We start from the raw sequence: 14,965 nt of genomic DNA on the forward strand, positions 1-14,965 counted from the left end.
GGTAAGTCCACTTCCAACTCCTACGCTGAGAGGTATTTTGTTGAGATTAACACAAAACACAACTTCTCCAAGTTACAAGGCACACCCTGCTGTATACAAACCCAGGAGATGAGGAGATGATGTCTCACAGTACAAAGGTTACTACAGATGTCAATAAATACCTCTGAAATGAGTAATCAGGGCCCTTCAGTGTGATTCAAGTCTCAAGAGTTAAATTCTTATCCAACAGTCACGTTACAGTCATCTATTAGGTTAGACGTTACCCTTGTATCGAACGTTGTAATACGCTCTCAGTACTTAGTTCTCAGAAACCCAGTTAACACATCACGGTCACCACTGTGTTAGTCATCTGTTCACCCTAACCCAGCCTATTTTCTGTGACCCATGTTTGGGTTAATAATGTGTAGAAAGTCCTTCTGAGAAATGAGGCACATCCAGCTTTTCCTAGGACTCATGAGTTGATCAGAAACGCTACCTTCCGATACTCCCACCCCACTTCCCCAACCCTCCCTCCCTGTGCAGCCTCTCTCCCTGCACAATCCGTGTAAAGCTCCCTAGACATTTGTCAGAGGATGCGAGACTGAGAAAGGCCTTATCCGATGAGGAATTTCTACAGTGAAGCAAGAAGGCCAGAAGAACTTGGGAGGCACGTCCACAGTCTACTACCTCCTGAGGGCAGAGCTGAGGGTGTGTCCTAGCTCAGCCTGCAGCCTTACAGGCCCAGTTGTTCAGGGCCATCTGAACTCCAGGAATGCTCCACTGGAAGCCAAGGCTTATTTCAAATCGATGCTAACAGACGAACCTTACAAAGCAGCTAGTGTGACCTACAAACAAAAGGAATGTACCACCAGGGCATCTCCAAGAAAGGCAAGGGGAAAACAAATCTTCTTTTACCCTCATGCACCTCTGAACTGGCTCTCCTGTAACTCTGCCCTGGTTTCCTTGGGCTGCAGAAAAGCAGCCCACCTGAGGTATGCACATACCTAATACACAAGCAAGATTCTTAAACATCTCTCTGTTATTTCTGTGCACAAGCTACTGACACCTACCAACCTGAGAGCTGTCACCTTCAATCAAAGACTTGGCAATCGCATGCTCCCAACTGTATCTACACTCGCCTTGCTCTCCAGTGGGGGGTCTATGAACTGTTAGGGCTTTGAAGAACAAAAGCAGAGGTCCTCTGTGACTACTCTGTGTTCGGGGACTTCAGGCTCCTAGGAGGCATGACTGCAGCATCCTGAGAGAACAGGTCAGAGTGGGTGTTTAATGTCTCCTGCTGTGGACAGGAGACATTATGTCTCCAGGCTGGCATTGCCATCTGGGCCCAGCTGACACTGGGAGGTCTTGTGCACTATGATGCAGGGAGCACAGCCCTTGCCACCTTCAAATGTATCCTCTAAAAACTCTCTTGCCTCTGGGTTTGACTCTGACTCAATGTCAATGCCTGTTACTAAAAAGATGTCCAGCTGGGTGCAGTCACTCATGCCTGTAATCCCAGCGCTTTGGGAGGCTGAGGCAGGAGGATTGCTCAAAGCCAAGAGTTCGAGACCAGCCTGGGCAACAAATCAAGACCCTGTCTAAAAAAAAAAAAGATGTCCAATTAAGAAGCGTGCAACCTAATATGAGGCACTAAACAAAAGAAATGCAGGGGAGTATTACAATGCTGAAAACAACAGGGTCTCAGCTCAGGCAGACTACATTTGAATCATTCTCTGCTAATTATAAGATGATTTTGGTCAAGTTAATGTCTAACTCCACTTTTTACATTTGTAAAATGGGGCCAAAATCTTCCTTGGGGTTATGGCAAAAATAAAATGGGATTTAAAATTTCTATTATATATGTTTTTGAGACAGAATCTTGATCTGTCGCCCAGGCTGGAGTGCAGCGGCACAATCTTGACTCATTGCAACCTCCGCCTCCTGGGTTCAAGCAATTCTCATGCCTCAGCCTCCTGAATGGCTGGGATTACAGGCGCGTGCCATCACGCTTGGCTAAGTTTTTGATTTTTTTAGTAGAGATGGGGTTTCACCCGGTTGCCCAGGCTGGTCTTGAACTCCGGAGCTCAGGCAACCTGCCTGCCTTGGCCTCCTAAAGTGATAAGCCACCACGCCTGGCCTAAAAATTTCTGTTTTAAACTGTGACTGCTGGTATATGAAAGTTACTGATTCTGTGTGTTGATTCTGTATCTGGTTGTTTTGCTTAGCTCCCTTATGAAACTAGATTTTTCTAAGTAAATCATTTTGCTCACAAAAGATAGTTTGGTTTCTTTTCCTATATACATATATTTTTATTTTGAGACACTCTCGCTCTGTCACCCAGGCTGGAGTGCAGTGGCGCCATCTTGGTTCACTGCAAGCTCTGCCTCCCAGGTTCACGCTATTTTCCTGCCTCAGCCTCCCGAGTAGCTAGGACTACGGGCACTCACCACCACACCCAGCTAATATATTGTATTTTTAGTAGAGATGGGATTTCACCTTGTTAGCCAGGATGGTCTCGAACTCCTGACCTCATGATCTACCTGCCTTGGCCTCCCAAAGTGCTAGGATTATAGGCATGAGCCACTGTGCCTGGCCTCCTTTTCAATATTTATACCATCTTCTTATCTCATTGCATCTTTTGCCAGAGCTTCCACAACATGACATAGAAAAACAGAGGTGACAGTGCCCTGCTTGTCTTTAACCTGACTTTGATAGAACCACTTCTAATGAATTTCTATTAGATATAATATTTCTAGGTAATTGGAGTGATTATAAAGTTCCAAAAGTTTCCTTCTATTCTAGATTGCTAAGGATTTTCACCAGATATTAGATGTTATTAGATGATTTTTCTGTCCACTGAGATGATTATACAATCTTTTGTCTTTATTTTATCAATATGTAAATTAAACAGCTTTTCCAACATAACCTTTCTTTGCATGCCTCAGATATATTCTACTGGTCTTTCATTAAATTTGTCTTACTAATATGTGATGTGATGTGATGTGATTTATTTTTTGAGACAGAGTCTCGCTCTGTCGCCCAGGCTGGAGTGCAGTGGCGCAATTTTGGCTTGCTGCAAACTCCGCCTCCCGGGTTCAAGTGATTCTTGTGCCTCAGCCTCCTGCGTAGCTGGGACCACAGACACGTGCCACCACACCTGGCTAATTTTTTATATTTTTAGTAGAGACAAGGTTTCGCCATGTTGGCCAGGCTGGTCTCCAACTCCTGACCTCAGGTGATCCGCCCACCTTGGCCTCCCAAAGTGCTGGGATTACAGGCATGAGCCACTGCACCTGGCCCACTGTCAAATTTTTCTATGGTTACTATAAAAACCCACATACTTTGAGTAGCAAATAACAAACTCTGTGTGACCTGGTTTCTAAAGCCCTCTAACAGGGCAGTGAGCTGAGACAAGCCTTTGATGAGGGAGAACCCAGACAGGAGAGAGTAAGAAAAGAGAAGGGAAGGGTGTGAAAGCAGGTGTCAGAGGGTACAGAAATGAAAGTGGGCACTGCCAACATTTAAAAAAACAAGAAATAGGGACAGGGCTGGCCTGTCCAAATCCTCTACGGTAGTAAAAAAAAAAAAAAAAAAAAAATCCATCCCTGGCTGGGTGCGGTGACTCATGCCTGTAATCCCAGCATTTTGGGAGGCCGAGGCGGGCAGACCACGAGGTCAAGAGATCGAGACCATCCTGGCTAACACGGTGAGACTCCGTCTCTACTAAAAATTCAAAAAAATTAGCCAGGCATGGTGGCGGGTGCCTGTAGTCCCAGCTACTCAGGAGGCTGAGGCAGGAGAATGGCGTGAACCTGGGAGGAAGAGGATGCAGTGAGCTGAGACCGTGCCATTGCATTCCAGCCTGGGTGACAGAGCAAGACTCAGACTTAAAAAAAAAAAAAAAAAAAAAAAAAAAAAAAAAAAAATCCCATCCCTTCCCAGAAGGGTTTTTGGGTTTGGGCTGGGTGCTTTGTGGGATGTGGGCTCAGACACAGAAAGTGACCACGTTGTTGGGGAGATGCCACGTGGTACGGGCAGAGGCAAGGCCAGGTGGGCAGTCCTCATACACCAATGGGCATGGGCCTCAGAGCACTGGTCAGGGTCAGGTGGTTCCTCAGAGGGGTGTGCCTGAGATGGGTCACAGCGTTCTAGATTGGTAGACCAGAGGAAGAAAAGGGGGCTCAAGTTTATCAGTGAACATCTGATCAACATCTTCAAAAAAGAACAGGCTTCCAGTGGCCAGATTCTACAGACACAGGCTGTACTTATTTTGAGAATTCAGATATTTCCCGTAACTCTACAGAGTTTGACAACAAATGAGAGCAACTCCATGGAGCTTCAAAACTTGAGACAGAATTTTAAAAAAATAATAATTGACCTTAATGTTATGATGGCTTGACAATAAATCAAAATCTGAGTGCAAAAGACACTGGGCTGAAGGTGCCTGGGCTAATAAACTGGCAGTTTCCCCAAGGTCAATGCTGCCTGGTTTGGGTGGGAATTGGTCTGAATGGAGAAAGCAGACTAACAGGGCAACACCTCAGGTTAAACCTGAGCCAGCTCCTTCCTGCTGTATGAGCCTTTTTTGTACAATATGATCTCTTGTTCTTGGAAGCTTGGCTACCTTTCCCTTTCTTATGGAGGGACCTTGAGTTTACTGGGAAATTCATAAAGAAGCAAGTGCAGTGGCTCACATGCCCTGGGTCCAAGAATGAGCCTTCTTCAAGTAGAAGGCCACCTCTCGGACCAAGGGAAGCTCAAGGAGGGAGGGAAGGAACCACCAGGCCAGACCAGCTGAGGAGACAGGTTGCTTAAATTGTCCATTCTGGGATGGAATCCTGGCTGCTGACCAAGGGCTTTTTGGGGGCACTTTCTGTGTCTTCAGGATGAGCTGGACAGATTTCAACGTTCACATTTTGCAGGTCTTTTCAGTACTATGCGCATCCCCTCAAGTCCCCTGGGTTTTCCTGCTAAACCTTTGCTTTCCAAGAGCAGGTAGGGGAAGAGGACAAGGAGGCAGCAGTTGGCAAAAAGTGCTATGGGAAAGAAAAGGTGTGCCTGGGCTGTTTTCTCAAGGACACTTGGGATTATTATCAAGGGGCACCTGGTTCACAGCCTTCTCAAGTAGGATGCTCCCATCCAGTACATGGGTGAGACTATTAGAGGGATGGCAATGTGTAATTTCTTCCTGCGTCTTAGGGATGGAGATAAAAGGGACAAACCCCTCCTCTAGAGAGGCAAGGAAACAAGTACAGCCACTTCATCATCCTCATGTTCCCAGGAACACAAGGGCTGACTGCAGAAATCACAATGTGCAAAGAGCCAAGCCTTCTCTGACCAGCCCGTCTGGGAGATCAATGGGCCTACATGTTTTGAATAGGGCCATAGAAAACAATGTTAAGAAATGGCTTAAGGAGCTAGAACACATCATCCAGGAATCACGTAGCACTGCTAAGCAAAAACAGCACTATACAGAGAGATTCGAAAACCTCAACTTCAGGCCAGGCCAGGAACCTTGGACAAACTGTTTAACTTTTGGGGGCCTCAGTTTTCTCATGTGTAAAATGAGGGGGTTGCACTAGATGATTTCCAAGGTCTGTTTGAGCCCTAACAATTTCATGTGCAATGCTTCTCACCTGCTCCTAAGAACATTACAGGTTAGAGGAATTTGACTAAGCCCGTTGCTTAGTTGATTCAAGAACCACGGGATTAGGACGGGTGCAGTGGCTCATGCCTGTAATCCCAGCACTTTGGGAGGCCAAGGGAGGGGGGTGGATCACCTGAGATCAGGAGTTCAAGATCAGCCTGGTCAACATGGTGAAACCGCATCTTTGTAAAATACAAAGTATTTTGTATACAAAATACAAAATATCTTTGTAAAAATACAAAAATTAGCTGGGTGTGGTGGCGGGCGCCTGTAATCCCAGCTACTCAGAAGGCTGAGACAGGTAAATCACTTGAACCCGGGAGGCAGAGGTTACACTGAACTGAAATCATGCCACTGCACTCCAGCCTGGGTGACAGAGCAAGACTGTCTCAAAAAAAAAAAAAAAAAAAAAAAAAAGTTACAGGATTAATTTAGATTGATTAAGTAGAGTTTCTGCCTTATCTGCAGATGCTACTGCTATTCTGAATTTTTAAAGGTAGCTAACTAGTAGTTACGCACTACGTTTGCATTATTTTTGCTGCAATCTACCGCCAAAATACATCTCAATAGCTGATGTAACCAAAGCAATATTCTTCCTTTTGCAAGGGGTTCTCATTTTATATATAAGTATTTACAACTCCCCCCGCCCCCTATATATATATATATATTCATTCCTTTCTTAACTTCAGCCTGAGTGTCTCAGAAGACTACTGGCTCAGACTGCATAAGCTGCAAGATTTTCCCCGCAGGTCTACTAGGGCTGAGAAACCTGCAATCAGTCCTTTCTCCTTTGGCAAACAGGAAGTCATCTGCCATTTTGTCAACAGGTCTTTGGGAACAGGTAGCTCCAGCTCATCTGTCCTGAGGGCCTGCATTGGTTCCAGGTGTCCTCTTTCAAAGGGGCAGCAGATCAGGAAGTAGGCCAGACTTGTATTCTTTCACAATCCCAGCTAGCAGGCGGTTTGAGGCAGCTGCTGTCGGGGCTTTGGGGGAGAGATGACTCTGACCCCGTTCTAGACTCTAGGACATCATCCTCTCTCTAGGACCTAGAGGATTCTTTCATTGTGAAATTAACAACAACAAAAACCAACCAACCAGCCAACGAACAAAAAGAAATGGGGTCTCACTATAGCCCTGGCTGGTCTCAAACTCCTAGGCTTAAGTGATCTTCCTGCCTCGGCCTCCCAAAGTGTTGGGATTATGGGTGTGAGCCACCACACCAGGTCAACAAAAACAATTTTTTAGAAGTTTTGTTTCTTAAAAAAAATTTTTTTTTAGTTAGGGTCTTGCTCTATTGCCCAGGCTGGAGTACAGAGGTACAATCACAGCTCACTGCAGCCTTGACCTCTCAGGCTCAAGAGATCCTCCCACCTCAGTCTCCTAAGTAGCTGGGACCACAGGAGTACATCACCAGGCCTGGCTAATTTTTTTGAAAAAATTTTATGTGGAGACAGGACAGGGTCTCTGTATGTTGCCCAGGCTGGTCTCAAACTCCTGGCCTCAAGCGATCCTCCTACCTCGCTCGGCCTCCCAAAGTGCTGGGATTACAGTTGTGAGCCACCATGCTCGGCGTCTAAATTTTAAAGTTAGATGATACGTTGATATGAAAGAAAAGGACTCTAAAAAACCCACAGTTTAGCTTCACTGGAGGGACTGAGGGGCTGGGAGCAGGAAGGCTGGGTTTCAGGTAACCCTGAATATATACTCTGTATGAATTAGTAAAATGGAAATAAAAGTGTCTCACTGTCCACAGCTTAAAAAGATGAGATGATACATATGTAAATGAAGCAAGACACAAGTGGTAGGGCTTGCAAAATGCCTTTGGGCTTCCTGAAACTGAGAGCATTCCAAAGCTTTTATTTAGATCCTTAGACATTTAATTAATGTAGCCACTATAGGTATTACATGTTGATAAAAAGATCCTCCTCTTACAGTGTAATGTGAGCTTGAGAGTTATTGTCATTTAGAAGATAAAGGAGTCCCCACCCATCTTCTGAGACCTTCTTCTGACACCCCATGCAGTGATGGGTCTCAATCAGTAGTTGTTACGGGATGCACTGCTCCCTGGGGTCGGAGGGCTGCCCTCCCGAAACATTTTTGCTTTTCTTAATCAACCACCATAGATCAGGTTCACTAAACTCTGTAGAAGTAATTTATATTTTCAAACTATTTTCTCTTTTACTTGTCACCCCTTCCCTCCTCTGCCCCAATCCCTTACTTCTAAAGGTAAGGACACCAGAAAATATTTTTGATCAACTGATCTTCTAAAACGAGACTGAGGCTTTCAAGCAGGGACAGGGGAACCTCAGACCTCCAGCAAAGAGATGACTGAGGTCTTAAGCCAATGTACCAGTTTAAATGCACATCATTTAGGCAGCTTTTCTGCAATAAAAGGAATCTGGTATACTGACAATGTAAAACGTACTGAAACTTAGTTAGATAGCTATTTCCTTTTCTTAAGCTTCTCTGAAAGGCAGCAAGCAGTTTACGGGCTCGCGTTCTTGGAGAGCAGTGTGGAACTGAGGACAAGTCACTTCATCTTGCTGAGCTGTGGTAGCTTTATCTGCAAAAATGGAAGTGTCGATCTGTACTCACAGGGTAGCTGTGAGGACCAAATGCAGTCACGTATGCAGGAGTGCAGTGCGAAGTGCCAGGGACAGTAATGGTTCCACATCACTGTCCCTTTCCTTCTCCTCCCCTTGGGCCAGTGAATGGAGACTCAAAGGAAATATGTCCATCCCAAGAAGGCTTTGAGTCCAAAGCACAGCTAACTAAAAGCAGAATCCAGTTTAGAATGTAGGCCTCTCTTCAAACTCCAAACACAGGGATCACACGCCACCTCACCTTTAAGAAAACACTCCTTAGAAAGCCAGTCGATGAACCCCATTCATTACAAAACTGGTAGATCTGCCCTCAGCTTTAATGTTTGTTGGGGATCGAGTAGGTAGAAAAAAAATCTTCAAGAAAAGGAAGATGTTGTATTCTTGCCCTTTTGCTTCTGTAAATGAAACCTTGATAAGTACAAAATTCAACAAATTCATTTTTCCACTTAAGAATGAAAAGAAACTCAACTTGCAAATACCCAAAAGCCCATCTGGGGCAAAACCAACATTGTCTCAGTACTTTGGTTTTAACTATGTGCTCTATCCATGCTGTAGACAACACCTGAGGTGGATGGGAGGGGGATGGGATGTCATTAGACACAACTGCTCTGAATAGCCAGACAGTCAGAAAATGCAGCTTGTAATAAACAGGATGTCAAGGGTTCAAGCATAGGGCATGAGGAAGGGCCAAGCTTTCCAGCTAGGGCAAGACATGGCTAGAAGGTGATGCTGCTACAAAGGACAGGGCATTTTTTCCTATGAGGAGGAATACTGCCTACCTGAAGAAATAAGGTATAATGAAAAACCAAAACATAACCTGGCCAGGTGTAGTGGCTCATGCCTGTAATCCCAGCACTTTGGGAGGTCCAGGCAGGTGGATCACCTGAGGTCAGGAGTTTAGGACCAGCCTGGTCAACATGGTGAAACCCCATCTCCACTAAAAATAAAAAATTAGCTGGGCATGGTGGTGGGCGCCTGTAATTCCAGCTACTCAGAAGGCAGAGGCAGCAGAATCACTTGAACCTAGGAGGTAGAGGTTGCAGTGACCAAGATCGTGCCACTTCACTCCAACCTGGGTGACAAGAGCGAAACTGTCTCAAAAAAACAAAAACAAAAAAACCAAAACAAAACACCATCACCACCACCACCACCACCACAACAAAAACATAACCCAAATACCAGCCCCTTTCGACTGGCTTCTGGGAAAGCATTAAGTGCCACACAAAATGCTGTTGAATGAGTCTTCTCAATTCTGCAAAGGATGGTATGCAGTTGGTACCATTCTAAGTGCACAGAAGTCAATTAATTATATACGATGGATGTCTGATGGTGCCAGGGCTTAATTAGGAATCCCGGTTGAGATGGGCTGCCCAAATCCAGAAACAAAATACTTTGGTGGCAGTAGAAACTTGGAAGGGGGAAAGAAAAATCAAAATCTTATATATGGTAGAGGTTTCCCATGGTCATGCTTCTAATTGTTATTTTGAGGACTTGGGCAATAGGTTCTCTAGAGGCGCAAACCTCACCATTATGCAATACTTACATGTAACAAACCTGCACATGTATCTAAAATATACCCTGAATCTAATAAAATAACAAAAAAAGTGAAAAAAGAAGAAAAGCTGCCAGACGTTGTGGCTCACGCCTGTAATTCCAGCACTTTGGGAGGCTGAGATGGGTGGATCACTTGAGCCCAGGAGTTTAAGACCAGCCTGGGCAACATGACAAAACCCTGTTTCTATTAAAACTACAAAAAAATTAGTCGAGTGTGGTGACATGTGCCTGTAGTCCCAGCTACTTGGGAGGCTGACGTGGGACAGTCACCTGAGCCCAGGAAGTTGAAGCTGCAGTGAGCCATAATCATAACCTACTGCACTCCAGTCTGGGCAATGGGGGTAAGACTCTGTCATAAAAAAAAACAAACACAAAACTATACAATTATTAACCCAGGAAGATAAAAACAGCAGCGATTAACTGGAAAGCTTGGGAGATAGTGTTGGCTGCTCCTCCACCATGAACTAGCTGTGAGATCTTAGGCAAGTCACCCATCTGACTCTGAGCTGCTTCTGCAACTGTGTCTGTAAAATGAGGCAAATCCTACTTCAGTGCTAGAAAGAAGGCTGGAGCAGATGAATTCACAATCCTTTCCAATTCCAAGATCTGTAACTCTAAGCACTTGGTACATCTACTGCTACCCTTGCCTCCCAACAAGCCAAATACTTCCAGCTAACTCTCGTCACTTACCCTACTTCTAATATGCCATTATTTACCAGGTAGATGTCCTATTTCCTAACATGAGGCTGAGAAAACAGTGGCGGCCACTCCCGGGAGCGCCCGGGGCCACAGACCACCACCTCTGCTGAGTCCCTCGAATCTATCTGAACCCTCAGATGGCGGAAATCAGGATGGCTGGAACTCATGTGTCTCTCCTCACTCCTCCCTTGGCAACCCTTCCACGAAAACCCCCTCTCATTCTTCTTTTTAAAAAATCAAAGCAGTGCATATATGCCGTTTAATGAATCAAACAGTAACCCCTTGTTTCAGCCCTCCCCATCTCAGCTTCTCACTCCCCAGAAAAACTCATTTTCGATTCTTGTGGGGCTCTTTCTTCTGGTATTTCTCTGTTTTCAAAATGTCATGGTTTTGCTTCCTGATTTTCAGATGTAGATGCTATTTGAGGGCTTTTTATTATGGAAGATGAATACTTGGCTAATTTATACACCCACAAGTATCTTCCTATAAAGCAACTATTTCCCTAATCCCCCAGATTCAGGGCCATTGTCCGGCCACTCAGCACAATGGCAGCTGAAGCAACAACGCTCAACACAGACTCCAGATGAGCCTGCTCTCCGAGTACGAATATACTGCAGCCGCATTCTCCCAAGATCACTTAGAAATTATCCTTGTCCATCTGAAGATGCTAATAAAATTTAGAAACAATTTTAGAATTCTGCAGCAGTAAATAAACTACCAGGTTTTAACGGACCAAATCCTACCCACAGGAATTTAGAAATTTGTTCATTAAAGGACCAGAAAGCCTAAAACCTCTCCAGTTCTCCATAATCAGCCAGTTTTTCTCTACTCCCATGCTCCATTCCCAATTACCTCCTTGCCCAGCTCCAAACCCTCACCCAGTCCCCAACTGCAGGGCCCTGGGAGGAAGCTGGTCCTAAGCTGGAGAGCAAACCAGCTCAGCTTATCCACAGAGCTAAACTTTTCATAGCTCAGGTTTACCTGGGCCTCCTCAAGACGTGTCAGTTATAGACACCCAACAGGGGAAACAGACTTCAGGGTCTTTCAACTCCACGCCTCTCAAGTCTCCCCAGCTCCGGAGTAAAAGAAAAGCTGTCTGGAAGAGGCACCAACAACCGTATGCTAACTCTTGGCAACGCCAAAAAACTCCCCAACACAGAATGCTGAAATTTTTTGTTCTTGTTGTTTTATATTCTTTGCATTATTCAACTTGTAAGTTTGTACCAAATGGTTCAGATGCGGGAAAGCCGTGATGCACCCATATTTAATGCCGGGGTACACCCTTGCCTCTTAGGTGTTTGTGCTCAATTGGATTCACCTCTACAATTGAGGTCCCCCACAGAGCAGAGGGGCCGAGAAGGGACCTGCTGTAAGGGAGAGAGTAGATGGGAGGGCAAGAAGATGCCTTAGCAGGCTTATCATGAGTGATGGCACTGTGGGCTCAGACCCTAACTGTGGATTGAGCAGAGACACAGCTAAAAGAAACAACACAAACCTTAGAATCCCTCAAAATCACCTACCTTTAAATAGTCCCTGAGGATAACAATAAAGCAAATGAATAAAATATGAAAACCTATGATTATTATATATACTATATCCATTCATCCAGCCCATTTCATTTTACCTATTTATTGAGCATCTACAGAGCAAAGCTTTGCTGGATTGTAGAGACTACCATGATGAATTACTTGCCTATAATCTAATCAGGGGAAGATTCATTCGTCCAGCAAATAAATTGTGAAAAGAAAACAGAAAGGGCAGGCTTTCAACATACCAAGTGCTATGGGATTTTAAAGAAGAAAGAACAATCATAATTGGTTAAGGAGAAATATAAGGAAACATGAAGGGAATAAAGAGCCCAAAACTCAGAAGAAGACTCCAGCAGGAAAGATGTGATCACACACCAAGCTGGGGTCAGTGAGATGGAAAGGAGCGGCACGGGAAGACCGCAGAGGAAACGGTGCAGGCAACGGGCAGCAGAGCATTTGCTTCCGAGGAGTGCAACACAGTTTTAGCATCCTGAGAGGTCAGGACAAGCTGGTCTGAGGGATAACCATGAGAGCTGGGAAAGTGTGAGCAGAGACAGCCATACTTTGTGAGCATCCAAGTCCAAACAGCCACTCCACAGGGCGGCTGGGGATGCCTCTTCCCGCAGGCTTTGTTAATGTAGAATATTAAGGAGTGCTTTGCTCTTGTGTATCAATATCCTGTTTTCCTCAGCCACAGGAATCTCCTGAAACAGAGGGAAACCTCTGGCTCCAGCAGCAGAAACAGAAAAGCTACACACCTGGTTCCTCATGTTCCAACACTAAAGGTTTTCCCACACACATGCTGTCCCCTCAGAAAATTGTTGTCATTCTGATCCATCATACGTTGTAGGAGAGTCTTATCCTCATTTATACCCTATGATAAATGAGTTCCAAGTTCTAAATATCTGTCTTACCAGTAAGTTTTAGAACACAACCACACTTTGGGAAGCTGTCGACTACACGTGAGCTAAAGCAGTGCTCATGTTCCTGGCTCCTAGGTTCCAGACATTTTATTACCTCAGGACAGAAAATCTAAGGACAGGGAGCTCATAAAGGAAGGGGGACCTGGTTTGTAAGTCCCAATGACCCATTTTCCCACAGAATGTGTTCCTAAGAGTCAATGGCCTAATGACTGGGCTTTTCTAGGGAAAGGAGGTACTATTGTTAATAGGTCCTTGTTTGTAAACAAATGGAATGAAGGCAATTGATCACACACACCACGGTCTACACAGAATACAAGAAATTAAGCGGTACTCTTTCTCCAGTTAGTATGCAAGTGCCTGGAAGCAGCAGGGCTGCTTCTAAACTTTCTTCCAGGCATTTGGTGTTAGCCTAGAGTAGCACATGGATCCCCTGTGGATTAAAGGACAAAACCAGGAGGGATTCTGGCTTCCATCATCCCTTTCCCTCTCACCCTCTTCTGATTCTATAAATCACTTCTGGCAGGTAGCTGGGAAGCAGCTGCGAATGACAGGCTTGCTCTGGAGCACAGGAAGCCACCTTTAACCCGCCTGCTGTTGTTTGTCTCTCAAAATGTGACAAAGGAACAGATGTAAGCAACATGCCAACTGTTGAGAGGATCTGCTTGGAGCACTACAGGAAGCCTGTTTGGAGCCACACCACACCAGCCAATCCAAGGAGGGACAACTGAGTTCATTTCCTGAAACCCCCTCGGCACACTCAGTTCAAGTCAGATTGGGTCGTCAATGCTCAGGCTACACACCATGCACACCCCTGCTTCCACCTTTGCCCATATGGCTCCCAGGTCTTGAAGCCCCTTCCTGAACCCCATTCAAATGCAACTGAGAGGTTCAGTCCAGCCTCACCCCCAGCGAGGACTTTTTTGATCCCATGCCCCTCCTTCATCTCTCAACCAGACTACTTTTCACAGTCTGTAAGCCTCTCATGGGTCAGTCTCATTTCTGGAAAACATCTTGTGATCTCTTTGAGGGTTGGAGCCATGGCTTACATACCTTTGTATTCCCAAAGCAATGGTTTTTCAAATCACCAGTTGCAAACCATGAGTACAATGGAAGAAAGTTTAATGGGTTGCACCCAATATATTAAAATATAAAATAAAAACCAGCTTACAAAAGACACTCCTGGGCAACTGGGGAACTATGAAGTGGATATTAGACAACACTATGAAATTCTTATTAATTTTCTAAGGGATAGTAATGGTGGTATGTTTATGCAGGAAAATGCCTTATTTCTTTTATAAATTATTTTTATTAGACTTTTTTTTGGGAGCAGTTTTAGTTTCACAGCAAAACTGAGTGGAAAGTAGAGATTTCCCCTGTCCCCACACATGCAAAGTCCCCCATTATCAACACCACCACCACAGTGGCACATTTGTGACAATCGATGAAGTACACTGACACATCACTATCACCCAAAGGCTACGGTTTACATTAGGATTCAGGTGTTATACATGCTACAGGTCTGGACAAATATATAATGACACACATCTGCCACTACAGTGACATACAGAGTAGTTTCACTGCCCTGAAATTCCTTTGTGAACTTCAGGGGATACATGCTAAAGTGTGAGAGGTGACTTACTTTCAAATGGATCAACAACAAAAATATTTGTGTGTGTTTAAGCACACTCTTGCACAGATCAAGCAAATGTACCCAAATGTTACAACTGCTCAATGTTAGGTGTAGGGTATGCAGGCATTCACTGCACTTTACATTTTTCTGTGTGCTTGAAAAGTTTTATAATAAAAAATGGAAGAAAATGAAACAGAAAAAAATCAGAATGCAGAGGATGAAATATGATTTGGTTTAGGCATCTATTGACATATGTGTCCTGGGTCACAACATACATATATTTCTTATTGTAGGTGAAGGCCCGGAATTTGAAAATGTTGTCCAGGCTGGGTGTGGTGGCTCAAGCCTATAAACCTGTAATCCCAGCACTTTGGGAGGCTGAAGTTGGAGGATGGCTTGAG

The 14,965-nt window shown here is 44.7% G+C and overlaps 1 protein-coding gene across 3 annotated transcripts in view; it reads right to left on the reverse strand.

Annotated features, from left to right (window-relative positions):
• LOC105465162 (sprouty related EVH1 domain containing 2) overlaps positions 1-14,965 on the reverse strand; it is a 126,249-nt gene that overhangs the window by 9,417 nt on the left and 101,867 nt on the right. The gene's annotated exons all lie outside the window — the stretch shown is intronic.

Source organism: Macaca nemestrina, chromosome 13 (assembly GCF_043159975.1).
Source record: "Macaca nemestrina isolate mMacNem1 chromosome 13, mMacNem.hap1, whole genome shotgun sequence".
Lineage (NCBI taxonomy): Eukaryota > Metazoa > Chordata > Mammalia > Primates > Cercopithecidae > Macaca > Macaca nemestrina.